Below are 12,519 nucleotides of genomic sequence, written 5' to 3' on the forward strand. Positions count from 1 at the left end.
GTCAAGCTGTACTGGGGCCTATTGGTGCCTACCATTGAACTAGTAGATTGAGTAGTTAAGAAGGGCAGGATGCAGAAGGAGACTTTCTTTCTGAAAGTCTTTAGAGAAAGATCTAATCTTCTGGGTGACTTTTTGCTGAATGAAGGTCATTTAAACATTATCTCTGGTGTTTTAAATCTATTTCTGGTCCCTCAAGAGATGTTCTGCTTCTCTCTGGTCTCCATAGTGAATTGTTGACTGAAATACGAAGGGAAGCTCCATGGGGGTTGGAACCTCACTTTGTTCATTGCTGTTTGCCTGGGACCTAGAAAAGCACCTGGTACAGACTAGGGACTCATAATTAGGTGCAGAGTGTTTCGTGTTTGGGGAGATGCAAGTGGTCCCCACGTGTTCATGGTTTGTCAACACAAAGGAAATAACAATAACAAAAACTTTGGGTAAACTGTTGAGATCATGGATTAAGAGAATTTACAAGAGGTCACTTTAGGATTTATCAGCTTCAAATCTTATGTAAACTTATTATGGCCTCCAAGAAACTTGAATCTTTGTGGGAGGCCCAGGATTTGGCAGTTACAACCACGAATGGGGTAAGACCTTGGGACCTAATCAACCAGGCATGAACTGGCCAAGTGTAAACACGGAAGCTCAAATCGAGACAGACACCTTTCTTCTTTCAGCCCTTTGACCTCAGTGCAAATGTGTTAAAATTCGTAGATCACAGGCTTCTCTCTGGTTGGATTTTGGTCATGTCTTCTCATAGAGTTTAGTTTATTTTAAAGCCTCAAAAAAAAAAAAAGTAATCTTCGAATAAAGGCTTTCCACCTGAGACTGTTTGTGGTCTGCTCTGACAGGTAGGGTCCCAGGCAACCTGCTTACCAATCTGAACCTACTGGACAGTACAATGAATGGAGTTTATTCCCTTTGAATTAGTGCCCTATCAGTTTGCTAAACATGTTACCCAAATGCTGTGCTTGTTTCCTTCCTGGTGAGGGTCAGCTTGAAATTCCCAGGGCTGCTTGGCCTGATTCCAGGCCCATGGAGAACTGATATCTTCTTGATCCACTTGTTCAGGAATCTCTCATGAACAGTAGGTAAGATGGTCTGTTGTCCCCAGGTTGAACTTTTCTCAACCTTTCATTCTGTAGCTTGAAATCAGTTTTTGGATTTAGCTGCTTATATTCAAAATAGAAACCTGATAACTCATTCTTTTTTTTTTTGCTTGTGGCTTTTTTTCAAGTTTATTTATTTATTTATTTATTTTTGGCTGTGTCGGGTCTTAGTGTCTGTGCGAGGGCTTTCTCCAGTTGCGGCAAGCGGGGACCACTCTTCATTGCGGTGCGCGGGCCTCTCACTATCGCGGCCTCTCTTGTTGTGGAGCACAGGCTCCAGACGCGCAGGCTCAGTACTTGTGGCTCACGGGCCTAGTTGCTCCGCGGCATGTGGGATCTTCCCAGACCAGGGCTCGAACTCGTGTCCCCCGCACTGGCAGGCAGATTCTCAACCCCTGCGCCACCAGGGAAGCCCCTGATAACTGATTCTTATAATGAACCAGCATTTTACACCACCTTCAGAGTTGGAGTCAGTTAAGTATTGTTTCTGGAAAACACACACAGTTTTCTTTTTTCAGTCAAGGAGTGGTGCCGGATCGAGCGATGTTATGTTTCATGCCCTTTGCTAAAAATATGTGCTGATTTATGGCCCCTTTTTGATCCTGGCAGAGAATGCCTGCATTCCCACCTGCTGTTGAGAACAGAAAAGAGAGCTCTCTCTTTTGCACTGGTGATCAGGAACCAATTGTGCAGCTTCTACCTCTCTACCTTCTGGTAGAAAGGCTTAGCAATAATTGCTGCTAAGCCCAAATCATTTTTGGCATATGTTCTTTAAAAACATAATGTATCTATTTACAACTCCAGATAGCAGGTGAGCTCATTCAATTTCCTAGAGTTTCATTTTGTAGTAGGAAAGAATCTTTGTATTCTATTACAAGCTAATCACTAAAGGGGTGTTGCCTGTAAGCTTAAATTATACATAATGGCCTATCTCTGGGAGCCCTGCCTCCCAGGTAATGAGCATTAAGCTAAAATACCATCATTTAGCTCACCTGAAACATCCTGACCAGGCCCACCTGTGAATGACTGCAGGCAGGAAGAAATGAACACATCCCCTCTGGAGGCTGACCGGAACCAGGAAATGTTTGGCTTTACTCCCTCCCCTTTTAGTATAAAAGAAGCCTGAATTCTAACTCAGGTAAGGTGGTTCTATGGGGTACAAGCCCACCATCTTCTCGGTCTGCTGGCTTTCCAAATAAAGTCGCAATTCCTTGCCCTAACAACTTGTCTCTCGAGTTTTTGGCATGTTGTGTGGTGAGCAGTACAAGCTTGGGCTCAGTAACAGTTTTTGGTGGGCAGCTGGCCCCAGTTGGGGAATTTTGGGGTAAGGTTCTAGCAGCTGCCAGGACCACTTGTCCTGAGGACCTGCCCTTCCAAGTTCCCCGAAGCAGCACCCGCTGCCCCAGAGCTTGGCAGTTGGATCAAGGAATCAACGTGTAAGAACCAACAGGCTCCATGCAGTAGGGTAAGTCGCTCCGGTGTGTGCAGCTGGAAACTTTATTTTCTCTCTGTTTGGGGCTTTTGCTCCAGAATAAGCAAGTTTGTTTTGTATTTGAGTGGGGTACCCTGTTGGAAAGAGGGAAGGGTTGTTGGACTTTTACCTGATTTGTGAACCAGTTCATTTCTTTGGATGCTAGCATTTGTGTGTGCTGTTTGCGTTTTGTCTTGTATTCCTGTCTCTTAAAAAATGGGGAATATTTCAACTATCCCTAAAAAGTCCTCTGAGGCCCATTTTGCATAAGTGATCTGATTACAGCCATGAATCCACGAGTGAGAAGATACTATTTTATTGTAGGTGCTATTTTATTGTAACAATGTGTTGCCACAGTACCTGTCAGGACCTCCAAAGGGGTTTAGGCAGGATTATCTTGGGACCCTGTGCACCATGTACTGCTACCCTTGCTGTGTTAATTACATCGTTTGCAGTCTCCTGTGTCGGTGGTATACGTAAAACCCCAAGACCAAACTTGAGGGTTTATTTAGGATTTTCTGTTTTGTTCTTTGGGTTGTTCATTTCAGTTTGTTTGGTACTGTTTCTCCATTTACAGCCAAATCAGTTCTGTGATATTTAAAACTTTTACTGATGCCAAATGGGGGAAAGGAACAAAAAAGAAAAAACCTGTCTATGGGGCATTCCCTGGGAGAAGAGAAAAGTTCTACTTGGTTCCTAAAATCACCAAAAGCCCTAGCCCAGAATTCAGCCTGGTTGGTTGATGCCAAGGCAAAAGGGCATCCTTTTTAATGGTTAGAGATGATCAATTGCTATTTATGGTTTTACAGTGGCTTTTGAATGACTCTATAGCTGTTTTCTGAAGAAGTGGGGAAGAATGACGAAGTCCTTTATATGCAAGCATTTGTGCTACTACCTCAGGGAAAATAAGAAAAGGAAGGGAATGAAAGTGAGGATATGTTGCTTCAAACCTTAATTCCTCTACCTGGGCTAGCTGTCTTAGTCCCTCTGATATATCCACTCCTTCCCCCACCTTCCATTCATATCTAGCCCCAGTTCCTGACACTGGGGCTCAGGACTGCCCCTCCTTATAGGGACCAATTAGAAAATCCTGTGTTCGTTCCTGGGTCACAGGGATTTGGGCTGGTATCGCCATCTAAGTCCTGACAAGGCACCCAATTTGGGCCAGGAGCCACTCTGGGGCAGAGCAATTTCCTTTATGTCTTTATCTCATGGGAGGCTAAATGCAAATGACCAGCCGCCTGGGTTTCTCAGACTTGTTTAATTGGGAAGATCGCAACCCTCCTTACAGGAGGATCTTCTACACTTGAAGCTTATTTGGCAGTACCCATAGCTGAACCAAACTGGGACCCCAATAAGGGAGGAACACCATTATTAGGGCACTGCTTATTTGTGCATCTTGGCAGGGCTTGGAAAAGGGGAACCAAAGCAAAAGAGTTTGAACAAAATTCAAGAAATTCAGCAAAAAAACAAATGAAGACCCTTCTGAATTTTTGGAAAAGATTTATTAGGCCTACAGACAGTATACTAATGCAGATCCTGAGACCCCTGAAAATATTAGAATGGTAAACTTGACCTTTATGGGCAAAGTGCCTCAGATATCAGGAGAAAGTGGCAAAGATTAGATGATGCATTTGGAATGAATCCTTCTCAATGGGTAGATGTTGCTTTTAAAGTGTTCAACAGGGAACAGCGACAGAAGGAAGATGCAAAGCGAAATGCCACTTTTTGGGCAGCGGCACTGGATTCCCGGAAGGTGAGTAACCCCGAGAGAGAAGTCACCATTGGGGAAGGAACAATGTGCTGCCATAAGGAGGATGAACATTGGAAAATAGATTGCCTAGACTAAAACATAAGAAGAAAAACAATAAAAGTTGAGAGCGTCTCATATGGTAGAAAGAGAGGATCACTCTGATGAATGAAGAGGCCCAGGGGCTCCCTTGGACTTGAGGCACCTAATTCCCCACAGGAGCCCCAGGTGAAAACTGACAGTGAGGAATGAGCTGATGAACAGTCTGATGGACCTCACCCTGAAGTTGTTCACCAGAACAGCTTGACATCAGAGTCCCACCAGAACATGAATTAAGCCTACAGATGGCGCTCGTATTTAGGTTACTCTGTGGCTTCAATTTCTACTGGAAAGAGTGTCCACTTTCTTACTGGTGCTCCTCGGGTGAATTATGCTAGCCAGATAGTACTACACAGTGTTCATGAGAATGACAGTGTCAGTTACTCAGTCTCACAGAGGTGACCAGATCGGCTATATTGGTAGTGTGCTGTGTTCAGTCGATGTGGATAGAGACACCATTACAGATGTGCTCTTGATAGGTGTGCCTATGCACATGAATGACCTAAAGAAAGAGAAAGGAAGAATCTACCTGTTTACTATCACAATGGGTGTTTTGAATTGGCACCAATTTGTGGAAGGCCCCGAGGGTGTTGAAAATGCTCAGTTTGGTTCAGCCATTGCAGCTCTTTCAGACATCAACATGGATGGCTTTAATGATGTGATCGTTGATTCACCTTTGGAAAATCAGCACTCTGGAGCTGTGTACATCTACAGTGGTCATGAGGGCACCATTCACATGAGGTATTCCCAGAAAATCCTGGGATCCAATGGAGCCTTTAGAAGCCATATTCAGTACTTTTGGAGATCCCTGGATGGCTATGGAGATTTAAATGGGGATTCCATCACTGATGTGTCCATTGGTGCCCTTGGACAGGTTGTTCAGCTCTGGTCACAAGTATTGCTGATGTATCTGCGGATGTTTCATTCGCACCAGAAAAAAATCACTTGGCTCAACAAGAATTCTGAGATGAACCTCAAACTCCGCTTCAGTGTGAGTTTAGACCTACTAAGCAAGACCTACTAAGCAAAACAATCAAGTGGCCATTGTACATAACATCACAATTGATGCAGATCAATAATCATCCAGAGTAACCTCCAGGGGTTTATTTAAAGAAAATAATGAAAGGTGCTTGCAGAAGACCATGACTTGTGCTAAAAATAACACAATGACTACTGTCAGACCTCCCCAGATGGGGATTCAACACAGGAGCACCTGTCCTACCAGGGACTGGAAAATAGACTTTACTCAAATGCCTCGAGTTGCAGGAAATTTTAGATAATCTGCTAGTGTTTATCTTTTTCAGGATGAGTGGAAACATATTCCACCTGGACAGAAAGTCTTGAAGTGGTTAAAGCCCTCCTTAAGGAAATTATCCCCTGATTTGGATTAAGGCATTGAAACTGCATTCAGCCTGGAGACCACAATCAACAGGAAAAACCAAGAAAAAGAATCGTACATTAAAAAGGAACATTGTTAAAAAGGAACACTATTAAAATTATCTCAAGAAACTAATTTTCTTGGGATAGGGCCTTGCCAGTTACCCTGCTATGGATCAGTGGCTCCCAGAAGCAGGCTTAAATTAAGCCCCTTTGAAATATCGTATGGTAGGCCATTCCAGGTGTCTGCCCTGGTGAGAGAATCTATAAATGCTCTAAAAGGCATAGCAGTTGCCCATTACGTTAAAAGTTTGGGCACTATGTTAACCTCTGTTCATGAAGTTGCCTCCAACAGGTCTGCCTATCCAACTAAAGTAGATGGTAATTTCATTATAACTGGAGAAGGGTCAACCTATTTGTTTAATTTTGTCCAAATAAATAGCACAGGAATTTAGTATATGTATTGGGAGCTGGAACCAAAATTCCAAGTTCAATTACAAAATAGAAAACAACATGCTAAGGGGTTTCATCAGGTTTAAATAGTTGTAGATAAAAAAGGAAAGAGGATTTTACTACTGACTTAAAGATTCTAAAGAATATTTATCACCCCCATTCAGCAGGAAGTAGTCAGAGCAGTCTTGTCCCTTTCCCCACAAGATTGTAGAATGGACATTGACAGTAGGGAATTGTAATAGAGAAGAATCTTTGTGTTCTATTACAAGTTAATCACTAAATGGATGTTGCCTATAAGCTTAAATTATACATAATGGCTCATCTCTGGGAACCCTGCCTCCCCAGTAATGAGCATTAAGCTAAAATACCATCATTTAGCTCCCAGGAAGCATCCTGACAAGGCCCTCCTGTGAATGACTGCAGGAAGAGAGAAATTAAACTTCCCCTCCAGAGGCTGACTGGAACCAGGAAATGTTTGGCTTTACTTCCTCCCCTTTTAGTACAAAAGAAGCCTGAATTCCAGCTCAGGCAAGATGGTTCTTTGGAACACAAGTCCACCATCTTCTCGGTCTGCTGGCTTTCTGAATAAAGTCACTATTCCTTGCCCCAACAATGTATCTTGCGATTTATTGGCCTGTCATGTGGTGAGCAGTATGAGCTTGGACTCAGTAACAATTTCACAACCAATTTCTACTGGAAGGAACCATTGCTGTTTAAAATGAAATGTGTGACAGGTATGTTAGAATTTTTCCGTAGATGAGGTAAATGTTTGCTAATTAGTATTCTGAATTTTTCTTCGTTGTACTCCCTGGTGAAAAACTTGAGATTCTCCTGTGTGTGTGTGTGTGTGTGTATTTTTTGGAAATATCTTAATTATTTTATAAAAAGACTCTTGGTCCTGCCCACGTGATATGCCTCCCTCCATCCTTTTTCTTTCTTCCTTTCTCAAGTATTTCAACACCCATTATGTACCAGGCACTGTGCTAGGCACACAAGACAATGGTGACCAAAAGTGGCACAGATTCCTTCCCCCTAATAATTTTACTCATGTTGAATTAAGAGTCTTATGTTCAGCTCCTTAATTTTTATCAGAAGAGTCAAGCCTTATTTCCCACTTGGCTGGTTTTGAAATCACATGGCCCTGCCTTCTGCAACATAGAATCCACATCTAACTTCATCTCATATAACTCTGCTGTTCCAAAGTGTGTTTCAGATCTATACCTCTGTTACTCTTAGACCTTAAGATCTAAACATTGTCAATGATCTCTAAACTTTCTTTAAAATAGAGGACTATTGGGAATTCCCTGGCAATCCAGTGGTTAGGAGTCTGTGCTTCTACTGAAGGGGGCACAGGTTTGATCTCAGTCAGGGAACTAAGATCCTGTAAGCTGCATGGCCAAAAAGAAAATTTTTTTTTCATAAGAAAATTGATTTTGACCAAATATGTTAAAGACTTTTTGAAGCTACTCTATTTCTATCTCAAAGTGGGTTTCTAACTGCCTCCCTGACTCTCCTCCTTTCTCCAGAGCTCTGAGAGGACCCTGCTAAACCTAGTTGGAAAACCACTGTCCTGAGGCAGGCTGATTTACCTTGTGAAATTGCTGGGGAGCTCTGCCTCTGCGGTCTGCCCTCTAGGCTGAATGATAATTCCAGGTTGAGAATCAGTTTGGCCCTCAAGCTTATCCTGGTTGTTCTTCTGTATATTTAAAAGTGGGCTGCCTACCTTTCTCAGAATCAATGGGCAAAATCACAGATTCTCATGTCCATCTGGTGTTCTGTATCATGTCACAGGCTACTGCAAAGTGATAGAAACTAGGACTCAATTTTGAAAGGAGAGGCAAGCAGAGTGCTGCTGTTGAAATAGGTTTTCCAATTCTTATGGTTCTGAATTTCTCATTCTCTGCAATGCTTGTTCAGGGAACCCCTCACCCCACTTAGTGTGACTGGCAGGTTCTTACTCTGTAGCCAAGAAAAAAGAAAACACTAGATAGCAGGTCATTTCTCTGATATTTGCAGAGGATTGCAAGGTGAGTATTTTAGGAACATACTGCAGAGAATAAAAATGATATATCTGGTCGAGTGTTTGTATTTCAGGAGAGAAAGAGGAAAAGGTGGAAAGACAGAGACAAAAAGAAAGACAGAGAGAGAATAAGAGGTTTCTAATTTTAATTAGAATTCTAATTCTAATTATTCAGAATAATTTCACCATCTGCTGGAAAGAGTCCTCATGACACAAAATTCTGCAGTTTTCCTACTTCTCACACCCCCACACTGTTTCCAACTCACTGCTAGAAGAGGGTTTCTAGAGCTAGAAAAAGGTGAAAAGCTGTTGGTGGAGGAATAGTTTTATATACCACCTCCTGTGCCCCGAATCTTTCCTGGAGTTTGGGGGAAGGGAGGGCAAGGCAGTTTTGTTTTTGTTCTTAGTTTGTTTTAGAAACCTTCTTTTCCTGAATATAAAAGCAATACATCTGGCAATACCAAATGCTGGTAAGGATACAGATTCATAGGATCTCATACACTGCTGGTGGGAATATGTATTGACTGATGCGACCACTTGGGAAAAACAGTTTGAAGTTTCACATACCCTATGACGAGCATTTCCACTCCCAGGTTTATATCCAAATTGGTATACAGGGACACTGGGAAGACATGTACAAGGATATCCATAGTACTGTTCATAACAGGAAAAGTCTGGAAATAACCTAAAATACAGAAAAAAAACCGTAATATAGTTGCACAATAGAATATTACATAGTAATCAAAATAAATGATCTCCAGTGATATACGCATCAATACAGATGAATTTCAGCAATATTAAGTGAATAAAGTCCTAGAAGATAATATATAACATACTATGCTCTTAAAAAAGTTGAAACAACCAAGATAAAAAAATATATAGTTTATATAGCTTTACAAAAGCATGTATCCATATACAACTTTATTAAAAGGAAAAGAAGGGAATTATGAGATTTGGGAAAGTGGTTATTTTGAGTACAGAAAAGTAGTGAGTGGGATAGGAGAAGATTCATGCCTAGATGCAAATTTTTATTTTAGTCCTAGCTTTTATATTTAGCATTGGGTGTATGAGTACTTACTACACTGTAATAAACAAATGAATAAACAATGGCTATGCATGGACCAATGAGGAGACTGTTTACTGAATTGATTAAGATTAACCCAATTCAGAGTGTCTCTGCATCCAAAAGAGAAACTGAAAGCTAAAATCATACATTCCTATGAATAATTTAGAACCTCAGCAAAGAATGTGAAGAAAGACTCATCCCTAATTGTATCACTCCAGAGATAATCATTATTAATATTTTGGTATATTTCCTTTTTGTTTGTTTGTTTGTTTTTTTATACTGCAGGTTCTTATTAGTCAATTTCATACACATCAGTGTATACATGTCAATCCCAATCACCCAATTCAGCACACCACCATCCCCACCCCAACGTGGTATTCCCCCCTTGGTGTCCATATGTTTGTTCTCTACATCTGTGTCTCAACTTCTGGCCTGCAAATCGGCTCATCTGTACCATTTTTCTAGGTTCCACATAAATGCGTTAATATACGATACTTGTTTTTCTCTTTCTGACTTACTTCACTCTGTATGACAGTCTCTAGATCCATCCACGTCTCAACAAATGACTCAATTTCATTCCTTTTTATGGCTGAGTAATATTCCATTGTATATATGTACCACTTCTTCTTTATCCATTCGTCTGTTGATGGGCATTTAGGTTGCTTCCATGACCTGGCTATTGTAAATAGTGCTGCAATGAACATTGGGGTGCATATGTCTTTTTGAATTATGGTTTTCTCTGGGTATATGCCCAGTAGTGGGATTGCTGGATCATATGGTAATTCTATTTCTAGTTTTTTAAGGAACCTCCATACTGTTCTCCATAGTGGCTGTATCAATTTACATTCCCACCAACAGTACAAGAGGGTTCCCTTTTCTCCACACCCTCTCCAGCATTTGTTGTTTGTAGATTTTCTGATGATGCCCATTCTAACCAGTGTGAGGTGGTACCTCATTGTAGTTTTACTTTGCATTTCTCTAATAATTACTGATGTTCAGCATCTTTTCATGTGCTTCGTGGCCGTCTGTATGTCTTCTTTGGAGAAATGTCTATTTAGGTCTTCTGCCCATTTTTGGATTGGGTTGTTTCTTTAATATTGAGCTGAATAAGCTGTTTATATATTTTGGAGAGTAATCCTTTGTCTGTTGATTTGTTTGCAAATATTTTCTCCCATTCTGAGGGTTGTCTTTTCCTCTTGTTTATGGTTTCCTTTGCTGTGCAAAAGCTTTGAAGTTTCATTAGGTCCCATTTGTTTATTTGTGTTTTTATTTCCATTACTCTAGGAGGTGGATCAAAAAATATCTTGCTGTGATTTATGTCAAAGAGTGTTCTTCCTATGTTTTCCTCTAAGAGTTTTATAGTGTCAGGTCTTACATTTAGGTCTTGAATCCATTTTGAGTTTATTTTTTTGTATGGTGTTAGGGAGTGTTCTAATTTCATTCTTTTACATGTAGCTGTCCAGTTTTCCCAGCACCACTTATTGAAGAGGCTGTCTTTTCCCCATTGTCTATCTTTGCCTCCGTTGTCATAAATTAGTTGACCATAGGTGCGTGGGTTTAGCTCTGAGCTTTCTATCTTCTTCCACTGGATCTATGTTTCTGTTTTTATGCCAGTAGCATATTGACTTGATTACTGTAGCTTTGCAGCATACTCTGAAGTCAGGGAGTCTGATTCCTCCAGCTCCGTTTTTTTCCCTCAAGACTGCTTTGGCTATTCGGGGTCTTTTGTGTCTCCATACAAATTTTAAGATGATTTGTTCTAGTTCCGTAAAAAATGCCATTGGTAATTTGATAGGGATTGCATTGAATCTGTAGATTGCTTTGGGTAGTATAGTCATTTTCACAATGTTGATTCTTCCAATCCAAGAACATGGTATATCTCTCCATCTGTTGGTATCATCTTTCATTTCTTTCATCAGTGTCTTATAGTTTTCTGCATACAGGTCTTTTGTCTCCCTAGGTAGGTTTATTCCTAGGTATTTTATTCATTTTGTTGCAGTGGTAAATGGGAGTGTTTCCATAATTTCTCTTTCAGATTTTTCATCATTAGTGTATAGGAATGCAAGAGATTTCTGTGCATTAATTTTGTATCCTGCAACTTTACCAAATTCATTGATTAGCTCTAGTAGTTTTCTGGTGGCATCTTTAGGATTCTCTATGTGTAGTATCATGTCATCTGCAAACAGTGACAGTTTTACTTCTTCTTTTCCAATTTGTATTCCTTTTATTTCTTTTTCTTCTCTGATTGCCATGACTAGGACTTCCAAAACTATGTTGAATAATAGTGGTGACAGTGGACATCCTTGTCTCATTCCTGATCTTCGAGGAAATGCTTTCAGTTTTTCACCATTGAGAATGATGTTTGCTGTGGGTTTGTCGTATATGGCCTTTATTATGTTGAGGTAGGTTCCCTCTATGCCCACTTTCTGGAGAGTTTTTATCATAAATGGGTGTTGAATTTTGTCAAAAGCTTCTTCTGCATCTATTGAGATGATCATATGGTTTTTATTCTTCAATTTGTTAATATGGTATATCACATTGATTGATTTGCATATATTGAAAAATCCTTGCATCCCTGGGATAAATCCCACTTGATTGTGGTGTATGATCCTTTTAATGTGTTATTGGATTCTGTTTGCTAGTATTTTGTTGAGGATTTTTGCATCGATATTCATCAGTGATATTGGTCTGTAATTTTCGTCTTTTGTAGTATCTTTGTCTGGTTTTGGTATCAGGGTGATGGTGGCCTCATAGAATGAGTTTGGGAGTGTTCCTTCCTCTGCAATTTTTTGGAAGAGTTTGAGAAGGATGTGTGTTAGCTCTTCTCTAAATGTTTGATGGAATTCACCTGTGAAGCCATCTGGTCCTGGACTTTTGTTTGTTGGAAGATTTTAAATCACAGTTTCAATTTCATTACCTGTGATTGGTCTGTTCATATTTTCTGTTTCTTCCTGGTTCAGTCTTGGAAGGTTATACCTTTCTAAGAATTTGTCCATTTCTTCCAGGCTGTCCATTTTATTGGCATAGAGTTGCTTGTAGTAGTCTCTTAGGATGGTTTGTATTTCTGCAGTGTCTGTTGTAACTTCTCCGTTTTCATTTTTAATTTTATTGATTTGAGTCCTCTCCCTCTTTTTCTTGATGAGTCTGGCAATGGTTTATGAATTTTGTTTATCT

The sequence above is a fragment of the Balaenoptera acutorostrata genome, chromosome 1, assembly GCF_949987535.1.
Source record: "Balaenoptera acutorostrata chromosome 1, mBalAcu1.1, whole genome shotgun sequence".
In the NCBI taxonomy this organism is placed as follows: Eukaryota; Metazoa; Chordata; class Mammalia; order Artiodactyla; family Balaenopteridae; genus Balaenoptera; species Balaenoptera acutorostrata.